The sequence below is a fragment of the Triticum aestivum genome, chromosome 5A, assembly GCF_018294505.1.
Source record: "Triticum aestivum cultivar Chinese Spring chromosome 5A, IWGSC CS RefSeq v2.1, whole genome shotgun sequence".
Classification (NCBI taxonomy): Eukaryota; Viridiplantae; Streptophyta; class Magnoliopsida; order Poales; family Poaceae; genus Triticum; species Triticum aestivum.
In genome coordinates, this window is record NC_057806.1 from 526486749 (window position 1) to 526505192 (window position 18444).

At 41.1% G+C, this 18444-nt stretch overlaps 1 pseudogene; it reads left to right on the top strand.

Moving 5' to 3' along the window:
* The window catches only part of LOC123101483 (protein CHROMATIN REMODELING 35-like), a 73905-nt pseudogene that overhangs the window by 37496 nt on the left and 17965 nt on the right, over positions 1-18444 (top strand).

Consider the following 18444-nt stretch of genomic DNA (forward strand, 5'->3'; position numbering starts at 1 on the left):
CCAATGCCGGGCTGGTCCTTTAAGCCTGAGTGGGAGGTATTTGATGGCGTGCAGGTCATCACCGCGGGCCATGTGGATATGAAGGAGATAGTCCTTGATCCATACCGCAGGATCTGTTGTGCTATCGTATGATTCGATGTTCACGGGTTTGAAACCCTCGGGGATTTGATGATCCATTACTTCATCTGTGAAGCATAGTGGGTGTGCGGCGCCTCTCTATTGGGCTACATCACGATGCGGCTCAAACGAGCTTTGTCTACTGTGTTCGGCCCGGCCGAATTTACTGTATCCCGCGTGATGAGTACCGTCTCGTGCCGTGGGGCGCCTACGTGATCCGTAGATCGATCTTGTTTGCCTTGCCTTCTCTTTCAATATATCTCGCAGGTCTGGCGCATTTTCCCATGCCTTGGTAGTTTTTGAGCGGCGCCGGGGTGCGGCTTGAGTGGAGGGCCAAGAGGCCTCTTTGTCGCGGCCACGGGGTGGTCGGTCGGCCGCATCATGCGTTGGTGATGTAGGTTTAGGTGCTTCCTCCTCTAATTGGGGTAGCAACCTGCGCTTTGGGTATCTCTTGGAGGGGCGTTCGAGTTCATACTCTTCGGCCGCAAGGACTTCAGTCCATCTGTCGGCTAGCAAATCTTGATCAGCTCTAAGTTGTTGCTGTTTTTTCTTGAGGCTTCTCGCCGTGGCCATAAGCCTGCGTTTGAAACGCTCTTGTTCGACGGGATCCTCCGGCACGACAAATTCGTCGTTGTCGAGGCTTGCCTCATCTTCAGAGGGAGGCATATAATTATCGTCCTCGACCTCTCTATCTGCCGCTCTCTCATGAGGGCTGGCTTCTCTATCCTCCTGTGTTGAATCTTGCTGGAGGTGGTTGTCTTCGGCACTGTCCGGGGTGTTATTATCCCCCATGCTGGAATCACCGTTTTTGTTTTGGTGAGATTTAGAGCGGCGCCGCTGACGCCGGCGCTTAGGCTGCTTCTTGGAGGGGTCATCCTCCGCTGTTCGCCATCGCCTTCTTTTGGGGTGTCCACCATGTATATATCATACAACGAGGTGGCTTTCCAGTGCCCTATAGGCGCTGGTTCTTGATCGTCTCCTGCATCGGTGTCCATACCGTCGATGTCTTCGGAGTCGGAGTCGAGCATGTCGGTTAAATTATCAATAGTGGCTATGAAGTGGGTGGTGGGTGGGCTTTGAATTTCTTCATCATCCGCATCCCAACCTTGCTGACCATAGTCCGGCCAGGGCTCTCCTGACAAAGAGAGAGACTTTAGTGAATTCAAAATATCACCGAAGGGCGAGTGCTGAAAGATGTCCGCGGCGGTGAACTCCATGATCGGCGCCCAATCGGGTTCGATCGGTCGGGGCACGGAGGGCTCGGAGTCTGGAGAGGAGTCCGGCTCCTTGGAGTCACGGGCTTCGCAGAGAATAGGGTTGGTTTTCGGCTCGATCGCCATAGAGATTGCAGCCCCCGAGGCGGTGTCTAACCACCCATCCTCGGTTGGTGTGATCGGCTCCGAGCTAGGGGTCGGAGCGGACACAGGTGCAACCTCCAGGGCACTGTTCGACGGCAGAGCTAAATCATGCCCATCGTGACAGTGCGGCACGCTCGGCTGTGGCTCGAATCCGTCGAAGATCAAGTCTCCGCAGATGTCGGCCGTGTAGTTCAAACTTCCAAATCTGACCTGATGGCTAGGGGCGTAGCTTTCGATCTGCTCCAGATGACCAAGCAAATTGGCCCGCAGTGCAAAGCCGCCGAATACGAATACTGTCCGGGGAGAAAAGTCTCACCCTGGATCGCATTGTCGTTGATGATCGGAGAAGCCACCGGGCCTAAAAGTGACGACACAGAGGAACTCTCAATGAAAGCACCAATGTCGGTGTCAAAACCGGCGGATCTCAGGTAGGGGGTCCCGAACTATGCGTCTAGGCCGGATGGTAACAGGAGGCAAGTGACACGATGTTTTACCTAGGTTCGGGCCCTCTTGATGGAGGTAAAACCCTACGTCTTGCTTGATTAATATTGATGATATGGGTAGTACAAGAGTAGATCTACCATGAGATCAGAGAGGCTAAACCCTAGAAGCTAGCCTATGGTATGATTGTTGTTCGTCCTACGGACTAAAACTCTCCGGTTTATATAGACACCGGAGAGGGCTAGGGTTACACAGAGTCGGTTACAATGGTAGGAGATCTACATATCCGTATCGCCAAGCTTGCCTTCCACACCAAGGAAAGTCCCTTCCGGACACGGGATGAAGTCTTCAATCTTGTATCTTCATAGTCCAGGAGTCCGGCCGAAGGTATAGTCCGGCTATCCGGACACCCCCTAATCCAGGACTCCCTCAATCACCTAAATAGTCGTGTAACCTAGGTGTCTCCCGTTTGGAAGGGTTGTATCTATAAATATGCAAGTCTTTGCATATTTATAACCTCAACTCTTTCGAATTCTCCACGTTTTCCATGGACAACCCGATGATGTGTAGGTGATAACCCACAAGTATAGGGGATTGCAACAGTTTTCGAGGGTAGATTCAACCCAAATTTATTGATTCCAGACAAGGGGAGCCAAAGAATATTCTCAAGTATTAGCAGCTGAGTTGTCCATTCAACCACACCTGGATAACTTAATATTTGCAGCAAAGTGTTTGGTAGCAAAGTAATATGATAGTAGTGGTAACGGTAGCAAAAGGTAACGATAGCAAAAGTAATATTTTGGGGTTTTGTAGTGATGATAACAATAGCAACGGAAAAGTAAATAAGCGAAGAACATTATATGGAAAGCTCGTAGGCAATGGATCAGTGATGGAGAGTTATGCCAGATGTGGTTCATCATGTAACAGTCATAACCTAGGGTGACACAGAACTAGCTCCAATTCATCAATGTAATGTAGGCATGTATTCCAAATAGAGTCATACGTGCTTATGGAAAAGAACTTACATGACATATTTTGTCCTACCCTCCTGTGGCAGCGGGGTCCTAGTGGAAACTAAGGGATATTAAGGCCTCCTTTTAATAGAGTACCGGACCAAAGCATTAACGCATAGTGAGTAGATGAACTCCTCAAACTATGGTCATCATCGGGAGTGGTCCCGATTATTGTCACTTCGGGGTTGCCAGATCATAACACATTGTAGGTGACTATAGACTTGCAAGATAGGATCAAGAACTCTCATATATTCATGAAAACATAATAGGTTCAGATCTGAAATCATGGCACTCGGGCCCTAGTGACAAGCATTAAGCATAGCAAAGTCATAGCAACATCAATCTCAGAACATAGTGGATACTAGGGATCAAACCCTAACAAAACTAACTCGATTACATGATAAATCTCATCCAAGCCATCACCGTCCAGCAAGTCTACGATGGAATTACTCACGCACGGCGGTGAGCATCATGAAATTGGTGATGGAGGATGGTTGATGATGACGATGGCGACGGATTCCCCTCTCCGGAGCCCAAAACATACTCCAGATCAGCCCTCCTGAGAGAGTTTAGGGCTTGGCGGCGGCTCCGTATCGTAAAACGCGATGAATCCTTCTCCCTGATTTTTTTCTCTCCGAACACGAATATATAGAGTTGGAGTTGAGGTCGGAGGAGCTCTAGGGGGGCCATGAGGTAGGGGGCGTGCCCCTACCCTCGTGGCTAGGGTGTGGGCCCCTTGGTCTTGATCTTTTGCCAATATTTTTTATTATTTCCAAAAATACGCTCCCTGGAGTTTCAGGTCATTCCGAGAACTTTTGTTTCTGCACATAAATAACACCATGGCAATTCTGCTTAAAACAACGTCAGTCCGGGTTAGTTCCATTCAAATCATGCCAGTTAGAGTCCAAAACAAGGGCATAAGTGTTTGGAAAAGTAGATACGATGGAGACGTATCAACTCCCCCAAGCTTAAACCTTTGCTTGTCCTCAAGCAATTCAGTTGACAAACTGAAAGTGATAAAGAAAAACTTTTACAAACTCTGTTTGCTCTTGTTGTTGTAAATATGTAAAACCATCATTCAAGTTTTCAGAAAAGATTATGAACTAACCATATTCGCAATAACTCTTAGGTCTCATGTTTACTCATATCAATGACATAATCAACTAGCGAGCAATAATAATAAATCTCGGATGACAACACTTTCTCAAAACAATCATAATATGATATAACAAGATGGTATCTCGCTGGCCCTTTCTGAGACTGCAAAACATAAATGCAAAGCACCTTTAAAGATTAAGGACTGACTAGATAGTGTAGTTCATGGTAAAAGAGATCCAGTCAAGTCATACTCAATGTAAACTAACAGTGGTGCTCTCCAACCGGTGCTTTTTAATAAGAGGATGATGACTCAACATAAAAGTAAATAGATAGGACCTTCGTAGAGGGAAGCAGGGATTTGTAGAGGTGCCAGAGCTCGATTTTGAAATAGAGATGAATAATATTTTGAGCGGTATACTTTCATTGTCAACATAACAACCAAGAGATGGCGATATCTTCCATGCTACACACATTATAGGTGGTTCCCAAACAGAATGGTAAAGTTTATACTCCCCCTCCACCAACAAGCATCAATCCATGGCTTGCTCGAAACAACGAGTGCCTCCAACTAACAAGAGTCCTAGGGGGAGTTTTGTTTGCAATTATTTTGATTTGATTTGCATAAAGCATGGGACTGGGCATCCCGGTGACCAGCCATTTTCTCGTGAGTGAGGAGCGGAGTCCACTCCTCTTGAGAATAACCCGCCTAACATGGAAGATACGGACAACCCTAGTTGATACATGAGCTATTCGAGCATACAAAACAGGATATCTATTTGAAGGTTTAGAGTTTGGCACATACAAATTTACTTGGAACGGCAGGTAGATACCGTATATAGGTAGGTATGGTGGACTCATATGGAATAACTTTGGGGTTTATGGGATGGATGCACAAGCAGTATTCCCGCTTAGTACAGGTGAAGGCTAGAAAAAGACTGGGAAGCGACCAACTAGAGAGTGACAACAGTCATGAACATGCATTAAAATTAATCAACACTGAATGCAAGCATGAGTAGGATATAATGCACCATGAACATAAATATTGTAGAGGCTATGTTGATTTTGTTTTAACTACATGCGTGAACATGTGCCAAGTCAAGCCACTCGAATCGTTCAAAAGAGGATACCACCCTATCATACCACATCACAACCATTTTAATAGCATGTTGGCACGCAAGGTAAAACATTATAAGCTCCTAGCTAATTAAGCATGACATAAGTAACTATGATCTCTAATTGTCATTGCAAACATGTTTATTCATAATAGGCTGAATCAGGAATGATGAACTAATCATATTTACAAAACAAGAGAGGTCAAGCTCATACCTGCTTCTCCCATCTCAATCAGTCCATCATATATCGTCATAATTGCCTTTCACTTGCACGACCGAATGATGTGAATAATAATAATAGTGCACATGTATTGGACTAAGCTTTAATCTGCAAGCATTCAATTCAAGAGAGAAGACAAGGTAATATGGGCTCTTTGTTAGATCAACAATAATGCATATAAGAGCCACTCAACATTTTCATTATGGTTTTGTCCTATCGACCCCCAAAGAAAAGAAATAAAACTATTTACACGGGAAAGCTCCCAACAAGAAAAAAGAAGAACATGAAATATTTTTGGGTTTTCTTTTTAATTACTATTACAAGCATGGAAAGTAAACTAATTAAAAGCGACAACTATTCTTTTTGGTTTTTCTTAAGGTTTATTAAACACACAAGAAGAAAACATAAAAAGGAAATAAACTAGCATGGATGATACAATGAAAAAGTATGAGCACCGACATCTAGCAATGAGTGTGTGAACATGAATGTAATGTCGGTGAGAAATATGTACTCCCCCAAGCTTAGGCTTTTAGCCTGGTCTATGGCCACGGTTGGCCTAGCGGATATCCATAGTAATAGTTGGGGTCGTACTGCAAAGAAGAAGACTCTGATTGCCACTGGTTGGCAATCATCTCCGGATCCCACTGGTAATTAGACTGTCGTCGAGGATCAACTTGTGGTTCCGACTCTGGCTCTATGGCTGATGTAGGGTTCCGGTAGGCGTGAATAGCCTCCAACGGAACAAGGTACTTGCCTGCAGATAAATCAAACAAGTAAGGAGCAGGCAGGGTAATAGTCTCAGGACGATGTTTATGAAAGAACAATTTGTATTTGAGCTCATTTCCCCTATTCTTAACAATAAAATCATGTGCTACCATACTCTTATAATCTAAATAAACAGGAGGCAACAATTTTTCTTCCTTCTCATAATGCCTAATAGGTATGTTAAAATGTGCAGCTAGGCGCGAGGCGAAGATGCCTCCAAAGACGGGGCCCTTAGTACGGTTAAGATTTAACCGCTTTGCAATAATAGCACCCATGCTGAATGTATCATCACGAAATAAGGCGTGGCACAAAATAACAATATCAGGGGCACTCAGGTTTCCACAGTTTCCGCGCCCAATCATGCATCTGCTAGCAAATATAGCAAAGTAATGTAGAACAGGAAAGTGTATGCTAGTAGTTCGTGCATCGGAAACCTTCCTTGTTTCCCCTACAGTGATGGTGTCAATAAACCCATCCACATCGCCGCGATGCGGTTCCTCTATGATGCCCTCAAAAGGGATCAAACAAACCTGACAAAAATCACGAAGTGACATCTCCTTATGCTCATCATATAAATAAAACTCCACAGTAGGTGGTGAGCTCCTAGCATGGAAATGAAAGTTTTGCACAAAGATATTGGTGAGTAAGAGATATTGTTCGTGCTGGTCGTGGAGGAAGGCGGTGAGGCCTGCATTCTCAGCCAATTCATGGAAATCATCATAAATCCCGGCTGCTCTCAAGAAATCATCACAAGGCCATTCACACGGCTGAACCTCCGCGATGCGAGGCAGATTATATTTGGGCTTCTTTGCTTCTTCATTTTGCTTTTCCTTCGAGCTCTGGCTCGATGAGCCCCTCAAAAATCTCTTCATTATTTTCTGAAAAATTCTGAAATTTTTAGTAACTTCAAATAAAAGTGAACCAAACTAAACAAAATTGATAGCAACTACTCCTACAAGTGCCTAGAGCCTATATCATGCATCAAAACTACTAGGAACCACATAAATTTGACATGCAAGCTCAAGAACAGGGTCACCTAGGCAGCACAAATTTGCAATGAATAAAGCACTAGAACAAAAACTAATTGGACCAATGTAGGAGTCACATACCAAGGAACAATCCCCCAAAGCAGTTTTGTGAGAGGTGCTTTGAGCAAGGAGATCGAAAATCACAGCAAAATGAGCTAGAACTCGTTCTTGAGCTGGATAATGGTGTTTGTGGGAGGAAGAAGGAGTGTGTGGGTGCAGGAATAAGTGGAGGAGGGCCACCATGGGCCCACGAGGCAGGGGGCGTGCCCAGGGGGGTAGGGCACACCCTCCACCCTCGTGGCCAGGTGGATGCCCCCCTGCTGTGTTCTCAGTGTCAAATATTCTCAATATTCCAAAAAAATCATATTTAAATTTCAGGGCATTTGGAGAACTTTTATTTTCAGGGTATTTTTATATTGCACGGAAAATCAGAAACAGATAGAAATTAGTATTTTTGCTTTATTTAATATAAATAACAGAAAGTAGAAAGAGGGTACAGAGAGTTGTGTTTTCTAAATTCATCCATCTCATGATGAAAAGGAATCCACTGACAAGGTTGATCAAGTCTTGTTAACAAACTCATTCCGAATAACATGGAACCGAAGAATTTTCGAATAACACTAGGTTACCTCAACGGGGATATGCACATCCCCAGTAACAAGAATATCATATTTCTTCTTGACAGTAGTAATAGGAAATTCAAAACCTCCAAAAATAATCAATGAAAATTTTCCAATAGAATTGATACAGTGGACTTGAGGTTGTTTCCTCGGAAAGTGTACCGTATGCTCATTACCATTGACATGAAACATGACATTGCCTTTGGTGCAATCAATAACATCCCCTGCAGTATTCAAAAAGGGTCTTCCAAGCATAATAGACATACTATCGTCCTCGGGAATATCAAGAATAACAAAGTCCGTTAAGATAGTAACGTTTGCAACCACAACAAGCACATCCTCACAAATACCGTCAGGTATAGCAGTTGTTTTATCAGCCATTTGCAAAGATATTTCAGTAGGTGTCAACTTATTCAAATCAAGTCTACGATATAAAGAGAGAGGCATAACACTAACACCGGCTCCAAGATCACATAAAGCAGTTTTAACATAGTTTATTTTAATGGAGCATGGTATAGTGGGTATTCCTGGATCTCCAAGTTTCTTTGGTATTCCACCTTTAAAAGTATAATTAGAAAGCATGGTGGAAATTTCAGCTTCCATTATCTTTCTTTTATTAGTAACAATATCTTTCATATACTTAGCATAAGGATTCATTTTGAGCATATCAGTTAATCGCATACACAAAAATATAGGTCTAATCATTTCAGCAAAGCGCTCAAAATCCTCATCATCCTTTTTCTTTGATGGCTTGGTAGGAAAAGGCATGGGTTTTTGAACCCATGGTTCTCTTTCTTTACCATGTTTCCTAGTAACAAAGTCTTCCTTATCATAACGTTGATTCTTTGATTGTGGGTTATCAAGATCAACAACAGGTTCAATTTCTATATCATTATCATTTCTAGGTTGAGCATCATCATGAACATTATCATTAACATTATCACTAGTTTCAGGTTCATTACCAGATTGTGTTTCAGCATCAGAAATAGAGATATCATTTGGATTCTTAGGTGTTTCAGCAATAGGTTCACTAGAAGCATGCAAAGTCCTATCATTTTTCTTTTTCTTCCTTTTAGAAGGACTAGGTGCATCTATATTATTTCTCTGAGAATCTTGCTCAATTCTCTTAGGGTGGCCTTTAGGATACAAAGGTTCCTGAGTCATTTACCAGTTCTAGTAGCCACTCTAACAGCATAGTCATTATTCTTACTATTCAATTCATTGAGCAAATCATTTTGAGCTTTAAGTACTTGTTCTACTTGAGTAGTAACCGTAGAAGCATGTTTACTAATAAGTTTAAGTTCACCTTTGACATTAGCCATATAATCACCCAAGTGTTCAAGCATATCAGCATTGCGTTTTAATTCTCTACCAAAATAAGCATTGAAGTCTTCTTGCTTAACCATAAATTTATCAAACTCATCTAAGCATGGGCTAGCAAACTTGGTAAATGGGATTTCAGCTTTATCATATATAGAGAGAGAATTTACCTTTACTACCTGTGTCGGGTTATCAAGACCACGTGTTTCTTCAATAGGTGATGGATTAAAACCATATATTTCTTCAACAGGCGGTAAATTAAGACCATGTATTTCTTCAATAGGAGGTAAATTCTTAACATCTTCAGCTTTAATACCCTTTTCTTTCATAGATTTCTTTCCCTCTTGCATATCTTTAGGACTGAGAAATAGAACACCCCTTTTCTTCGGAGTTGGTTTAGGAATAGGCTTAGTAGTTGGCTCAGGAAGTGTCCAATTATTTTCATTTGACAACATATTATTCAATAGATTTTCAGCTTCATCCGGTGTTCTTTCCGTGAAAACAGAACCAACACAACTATCCAGGTAATCTCTGGAAGCATCGGTTAGTCCATTATAAAAGATATTAAGTATTTCATTCTTCTTAAGAGGATGATCAGGCAAAGCATTAAGTAATTGGAGAAGCCTCCCGCAAGCTTGTGGGAGACTCTCTTCTTCAATTTGCACAAAATTATATATATCCCTTAAGGCAACTTGTTTCTTAAGAGCAGGGAAATATTTAGCAGAGAAGTAATAAATCATATCCTGGGGACTACGCACAGAACCAGGATCAAGAGAATTAAACCATATCTTAGCATCACCCTTGAATGAGAATGGAAATATTTTAAGAATATTAAAGTAGCGAGTTCTCTCATCATTAGTGAATAGGGTGGCTATATCATTTAGTTTAGTAAGATGAGCCACAACAGTTTCAGATTCATAGCCATAAAAAGGATTAGATTCAACCAAAGTAATTATATCAGGATCAATAGAGAATTCATAGTCCTTATCAGTAACAAAGATAGGTGAAGTAGCATAAGCAGGATCATGTTTCATTCTAGCATTCGGAGTTTTTTGTTTAAGCTTACCTAATGATTTCTTAAGATCACTTCTATCATTGCAAGCAAGAAAGTCTCTTTTAGTTTCTTCATCCATAACATAGCCCTCAGGCACAATAGGTAGTTCATATTTATTAGGAGAGCCTGCATAATCACTTTCATCAGTATTATCAGTTTCAATGATTTCATTCTCTCTAGCCCTAGCAAGCTGTTCATCAAGAAATTCACCAAGTGGCACATTAGTATCAGGCATAGAAGTAGTTTCATCATAAGTATCATGCATAGCCGAAGTGGCATCATCAATAATATGCGACATATCAGAATCAATAGCAGAATCAGATTTAGGTGTCGCAAGCTTACTCAAAACAGAAGGTGAATCAAGTGTAGAGCTAGATGACAGTTCCTTACCTCCCCCCATAGTTGAGGGATAAATCTTGGTTTTTGGATCTCTCAAGTTCTTCATAATGATAAGCAAATATAAATCCCAAGTGACTCAAAGAATAGAGCTATGCTCCCCGGCAACAGCGCCAGAAAATAGTCTTGATAACCCACAAGTATAGGGGATCGCAATAGTTTTCGAGGGTAGAGTATTCAACCCAAATTTATTGATTCGACACAAGGGGAGCCAAAGAATATTCTCAAGTATTAGCAGCTAAGTTGTCAATTCAACCACACCTGGATAACTTAATATCTACAACAAAGTGTTTAGTAGCAAAGTAATATGACAGTAGTGGCAATGGTAGCAAAAGGTAACGATAGCAAAAGTAATATTTTTGGGGTTTTGTAGTGATGATAACAATAGCAACGGAAAAGTAAATAAGCAAAGAACAATATATGGAAAGCTCGTTGGAAGTGGATCAGTGATGGAGAATTATGCCGGATGCGGTTCATCATGTAACAATCATAATCTAGGGTGACACAGAACTAGCTCCAATTCATCAATGTAATGTAGGTATGTATTCCGAATATAGTCATACATGCTTATGGAAAAGAACTTGCATGACATCTTTTGTCCTACCCTCCCGTGGTAGCGGGGTGCTACCTCTTGAGCACTGCGTTGGTTTTCCCCGAAGAGGAAGGGATGATGCAAAAGTAGCGGAAGTATTTCCCTCAGTTTTTGAGAACCAAGGTATCAATCCAGTAGGAGGCTACGCGCCAGTCCCTCGCACCAGCACAAAACAAATAAATCCTCGCAACCAACGCGATAAGGGGTTGTCAATCCCTACACGGCCACTTACGAGAGTGAGATTCGATAGATATGATAAGATAATATTTTTGGTATTTTTGTGATAAAGATGCAAAGTAAAGTAAAATCAAAGTAAAAAAGCAAAGGAAATAACTAAGTAGTAGGAGATTAATATGATGAAGATAGACCCGGGGGCCATAGGTTTCACTAGTGGCTTCTCTCGACAGCATAAGTATTCTACGGTGGGTGAACAAATTATTGTTGAGCAATTGACAGAATTGAGCATAGTTATAAGAATATCTAGGCATGATCATGTATATAGGCATCACGTCCGAGACAAGTAGACCGACTCCTGCCTGCATCTACTACTATTACTCCACTCATCGACCGCTATCCAGCATGCATCTAGAGTATTAAGTTAAAAACAGAGTAACGCCTTAAGCAAGATGACATGATGTAGAGGGATAAACTCATGCAATATGATGAAAACCCCATCTTGTTATCCTCGATGGCAACAATACAATACGTGCCTTGCTGCCCCGACTGTCACTGGGAAAGGACACCGCAAGATTGAACCCAAAGCTAAGCACTTCTCCCATTGCAAGAAAGATCAATCTAGTAGGCCAAACCAAACTGATAATTTGAAGAGACTTGCAAAGGTAACCAATCATAAATAAAAGAATTCAGAGAAGATTCAAATATTGTTCATAGATAGACTTGATCATAAACCCACAATTCATCGGTCTTAACAAACACACCGCAAAAAGAAGATTACATCGAATAGTTCTCCACAAGAGAGGGGGAGAACATTGTATTGAGATCCAAAAAGAGATAAGAAGCCATCTAGCTAATAACTATGGACCCGTAGGTCTAAGGTGAACTACTCACACTTCATCGGAGGGGCTATGGTGTTGATGTAGAAGCCCTCCGTGATCGATGCCCCCTCGGGCGGAGCTCCGGAACAAGCCCCAAGATGGGATCTTGTGGATACAGAAAGTTACGGTGGTGGAATTACGGTTTTGGCTCCGTATCTGATTGTTTGGGGGTACGTAGGTATATATAGGAGGAAGGAGTATATCGGTGGAGTAACAGGGGGCCCACGAGGGTGGAGGGCGCGCCCCCTACCTCGTGGCCTCCTCTTTTGTGTCTTGATGTAGGGTCCATGTCTCCTGGGTCTTGTTCATTGAGAAAATCACATTCCCAAAGGTTTCATTCCGTTTGGACTCTGTTTGATATTCCTTTTCTTCGAAACCCTAAAACAGGCAAAAAATAGCAATTCTAGGTTGGGCCTCCGGTTAATAGGTTAGTCCCAAAAATAATATAAAAGTGGATAATAAAGCCCAATAATTTCCAAAACAGTAGATAATATAGCATGGAGCAATAAAAAATTATAGATACGTTGGAGACGTATCAAGCATCCCCAAGCTTAATTCCTGCTCGTCCTCGAGTAGGTAAATGATAAAAACAGAATTTTTGATGCGGAGTGCTACTTGGCATATTTTTAATGTAATTCTTCTTAATTATGGTATGAATACTCAGACCCGAAAGATTCAAGACAAAAGATCATATTGACATAAAAATAATAATACTTCAAGCATACTAACAAAGCAATTATGTCTTCTCAAAATAACATGGACAAAGAAAGTTATCCCTACAAAATTATATAGTCTGGCTATGCTCTATCTTCACCACACAAAGTATTTAAATCATGCACAACCCCGATGACAGGCCAAGAAATTGTTTCATATTTTTGACATTCTCAAAACTTTTTCAATCTTCACGCAATACATGAGCGTGAGCCATGGATATAGCACTATATGTGGAATAGAATGGTGGCTGTGGAGAAGACAAAAAGGGAGAAGATAGTCACACATAAACTAGGCGTATCAACGGGCTATGGAGATGCCCATCAATAGATATCAATGTGAGTGAGTAGGGATTGCCATGCAACAGATGCACTAGAGCTATAAGTATATGAAAGCTCAAAAAGAAACTAAGTGGGTGTGCATGCAACTTGCTTGCTCATGAAGACCTAGGGCATTTTGAGGAAGCCCATCATTGGAATATACAAGACAAGTTCTATAATGAAAAATTCCCACTAGTATATGAAAGTGACGAAATGAGAGACTCTCTACTATGAATATCATGATGCTACTTTGAAGCACAAGTGTGGTAAAAGGATAGTAGCATTGTCCCTTCTCTCTTTTTCTCTCATTTTTTTATTTGGGCCTTTTCTCTCTTTTTTATGGCCTATTTTCTTTCTCTTTTTTTTATTTTTCGTCCGGAGTCTCATCCCGACTTGTGGGGGAATCATAGTCTCCATCATCCTTTCCTCACTGGGACAATGCTCTAATAATGATGATCATCACACTTTTATTTTCTTACAACTCAACATTTACAACTCGATACTTTGAACAAAATATGACTCTATACGAATGCCTCCGGCGGTGTACCGGGATGCAATGACTCATGAGTGACATGTATGAAAGAATTATGAATGGTGGCTTTGCCACAAATACGATGTCAACTACATGATCATGCTAAGCAATATGACAATGATGGAGTGTGTCATAATAAACGGAACGGTGGAAAGTTGCATGGCATTATATCTTGGAATGGCTATGGAAATGCCATAATAGGTAGGTATGGTGGTTGTTTTGAGGAAGGTATATGGTGGGTGTATGATACCGGCGAAAGGTGCACGGTATTAGAGAGGCTAGCAATGGTGGAAGGGTGAGAGTGCGTATAATCCATGGACTCAACATTAGTCATAAAGAACTCATATACTTATTGAAAGAATCTACAAGTTATCAAATCAAAGTATTACACGCATGATCCTAGGGGGATAGATTGGTAGGAAAATACCATCGCTCGTCCCCGTCTGCCACTCATAAGGAAGACAATGAATAAATAAATCATGCTCCGACTTCATCACATAACGATTCACCATACGTGCATGCTACGGGAATCACAAACTTTAACACAAGTATTCTTCAAATTCACAACTACTCAACTAGCACAACTTTAATATCACCATCTTCATATCTCAAAACAATTATCAAGCATCAAACTTCTCATAGTATTCAACACACTCAGAAGAAAGTTTTATTATTAATCTTGTATACCAAGCATATTAGGATTTTAAGCAAATTACCATGATATTTAAGACTCTCAAAATAATCTAAGTGAAGCATGAGAGATCAATAGTTTCTATAAAACAAATCCACCACCGTGCTCTAAAAGATATAAGTGAAGTACTAGAGCAAAACTATATAACTCAAAAGATATAAGCGAAGCACATATAGTATTCTAACAAATTCCAAATCATGTATGACTCTCTCAAAAGGTGTGTACAGCAAGGATGATTGTGGTAAACTAAAAAGTAAAGACTCAAATCATACAAGACGCTCCAAGCAAAACACATATCATGTGGCGAATAAAAATATAGCTCCAAGTAAAGTTACCGATAGAAGTAGACGAAAGAGGGGATGCCTTCCAGGGCATCCCCAAGCTTTGGCGTTTAGGTGTCCTTAGATTATCTTGGGGGTGCCATGGGCATCCCCAAGCTTAGGCTCTTGCCACTCCTTGTTCCATAATCCATCAAATCTTTACCCAAAACTTGAAAACTTCACAACACAAAACTCAAAGTAGAAAATCTCGTGAGCTCCGTTAGCGAAAGAAAACAAAAGACCACTTCAAGGTACTGTAATGAACTCATTATTTATTTATATTGGTGTTAAACCTAATGTATTCCAACTTCTCTATGGTTTATAAACTATTTTACTAGCCATAGATTCATCAAAATAAGCAAACAACACACGAAAAACAGAATCTGTCAAAAACAGAACAGTCTGTAGTAATCTGTAGCTAGCGCAAGATCTGAAACCCCAAAAATTCTAAAATAAATTTCTGGACGTGAGGAATTTATCTATTAATCATCTGAAGAAGAATTAACTAAATAGCACTTTACAAATAAAAATGGCAGCAGTTCTCGTGAGTGCTAAAGTTTCTGTTTTTTACAGCAAGTGTAACAAGACTTTCCCCAAGTCTTCCCAACGGTTCTACTTGGCACAAACACTAATTAAACACAAAAACACAACCAAAACAGAGGCCAGATAAATTATTTATTACTAAACAGTAGCAAAAAGAAAGGAATAAAAATAAAATTGGGTTGCCTCCCAACAAGCGCTATCGTTTAACGCCCCTAGCTAGGCATAACAAGCAATGATAGATCTAGGTATTGCCATCTTTGGTAGGAAATTCTTCAATGAGGCATCTACCATATTTAGGAATTTCTTTCTTTTTATTGAGTATCAAAATTTTAGGCACAAGATTGAAAAAATCATTTGTAACAAATGGTTCCTTAATGATAGCAAAAAGATTGGGATGAACACTTATAGATTTGAGATCCGTAGTTTCCTTACTAGAGGATTCACCCTTAGTTTTAGGAACATACATAAGCTTGGCAATTTTAGCGGGAGGACTTGGAGTATTCTTTATGGAAGAAAAAGCGGTTCCCAAGTTGGTAATAATATTCTCAAGTTTATCAATTCTAGTGGAATCGTGATTTATTTTCTCATTAACTATGGGTTCCTTCTCTTTAATATTTTTCAAAGTGACTCCTACTTTATATCCATATTGAGAGATTCGGTTGTGGATCTTTTTATCCAAATTTTCAATTAACTTTATGGTAGCAACCTTATTTTCAATAATTTCAAGCCTTTGCATTACATGCTCCAAAGTTAATATAGTTCCATTAACCAAAAGAGGGGGTGAGCCAAACAAATCTATCATAGAATTATAAGAATCAAAAGTATGGCTACCCAAGAAGTTCCCTCCAGTAATAGTATCAAGGACATATCTGTGCCAAGGATTAATGCCTACATAAAAATTGCAAAGAATAACGGAAGTAGATTGCTTCCTGGTGGATCTATTTGGAGCATTGCAAATTCTATACCAAGCGTCTTTTAGATTTCCCCCTCCCTTTGCTTAAAGTTTAGAATTTCATTCTCGGGAGATAACGGAGAAGATAAGGGACTAGCCATAACGACAAGCAAACGAACTAACGCACATGCAAACAAAAAGCAAGCGGGCAAAAGGAGGCAAATAGAGAAAGAGAGGGAGGATAGAGAGAGAGAGGGCGAATAAAATGACAAGGGTGAAGTGGGGGAGAGGAAAACGAGAGGCAAATGGCAAATAATGTAATGCGGGAGATAAGGGTATGTGATGGGTACTTGGTATATTGACTTTTGCATAGACCTCCACGGCAACGGTGCCAGAAATCCTTCTTGCTACCTCTTGACCACTGCGTTGGTTTTCCCCGAAGAGGAAGAGATGATGCAGCAAAGTAGCGTAAGTATTTCCCTCAATTTTTGAGAACCAAGGTATCAATCCAGTAGGAGGCTACGTGCCAGTCCCTCGCACCTGCACAAAACAAATAAATCCTCGCAACCAACGCGATAAGGGTTGTCAATCCCTACACGGCCACTTACGAGAGTGAGATCTGATATATATGATAAGATAATATTTTTGGTATTTTTGTGATAAAGATGCAAAGTAAAGTAAAAGCAAAGTAAAAAGCAAAGGAAATAACTAAGTAGTAGGAGATTAATATGATGAAGATAGACCCGGGGGCCATAGGTTTCACTAGTGGCTTCTCTCGAGAGCATAAGCATTCTACAGTGGGTGAACAAATTACTGTTGAGCAATTGACAGAATTGAGCATAGTTATGAGAATATCTAGGCATGATCATGTATATAGGCATCACGTCCGAGACAAGTAGACCGACTCCTGCCTGCATCTACTACTATTACTCCACTCATCACTGCTATCCAGCATGCATCTAGAGTATTAAGTGAAAAACAGAGTAACGCCTTAAGCAAGATGACATGATGTAGAGGGATAAACTCATGCAATATGATGAAAACTCCATCTTGTTATCCTCGATGGCAACAATACAATACGTGCCTGGCTGCCCCTACTGTCACTGGGAAAGGACACCACAAGATTTAACCCAAAGCTAAGCACTTCTCCCATTGCAAGAAAGATCAATCTAGTAGGCAATCCAAACTGATAATTCGAAGAGACTTGCAAAGATAACCAATCATACATAAAAGAATTCAGAGAAGATTCAAATATTGTTCATAGATAGACTTGATCATAAACCCATAATTCATCGGTCTCAACAAACATGCCGCAAAAAGAAGATTACATCGAATAGTTCTCCACAAGAGAGGGGGATAACATTGTATTGAGATCCAAAAAGAGAGAAGAAGCCATCTAGCTAATAACTATGGACCCATAGGTCTGAGGTGAACTACTCACACTTCATCGGAGGGGCTATGGTGTTGATCTAGAAGCCCTCCGTGATCGATGCCCCCTCTGGCGGAGCTCCGGAACAAGACCCAAGATGGGATCTCGTGGATACAGAAAGTTACGGCGGTGGAATTAGGTTTTTGGCTCTGTATCTGATCGTTTGGGGGTACGTAGGTATATATAGGAGGAAGGAGTACGTCGGTGGAGCAACAGGGGGCCCACGAGGGTGGAGGGCGCACCTGGGGGGGGGGGGTAGGCACGCCCCTACCTCGTGGCCTCCTCTTTTGTGTCTTGACGTAGGGTCCAAGTCTCCTGGGTCTTGTTCGTTGATAAAATCACGTTCCCGAAGGTTTCATTCCGTTTGGACTCCGTTTGATATTCCTTTTCTTCGAAACCCTAAAACAGGCAAAAAACAGCAATTCTGGGCTGGGCCTCCGGAAAATAGGTTAGTCCCAAAAATAATATAGAAGTGGATAATAAAGCCCAATAATGTCCAAAATAGTAGATAATATAGCATGGAGCAATTAAAAATTATAGATACGTTGGAAACGTATAACAGGGTCCTAGTGGAAACTAAGGGATATTAAGGCCTCCTTTTAATAGAGTACCGGACCAAAGCATTAACACATAGTGAATACATGAACTCCTCAAACTACGGTCATCACCCGGAGTGGTCTCGATTATTGTCACTTCGGGGTTGCCAGACCATAACACATAGTAGGTGACTATAGACTTGCAAGATAGGATCAAGTACTCTCATATATTAATGAAAACATAATAGGTTCAGATATGAAATCATGGCACTCGGGCCCTA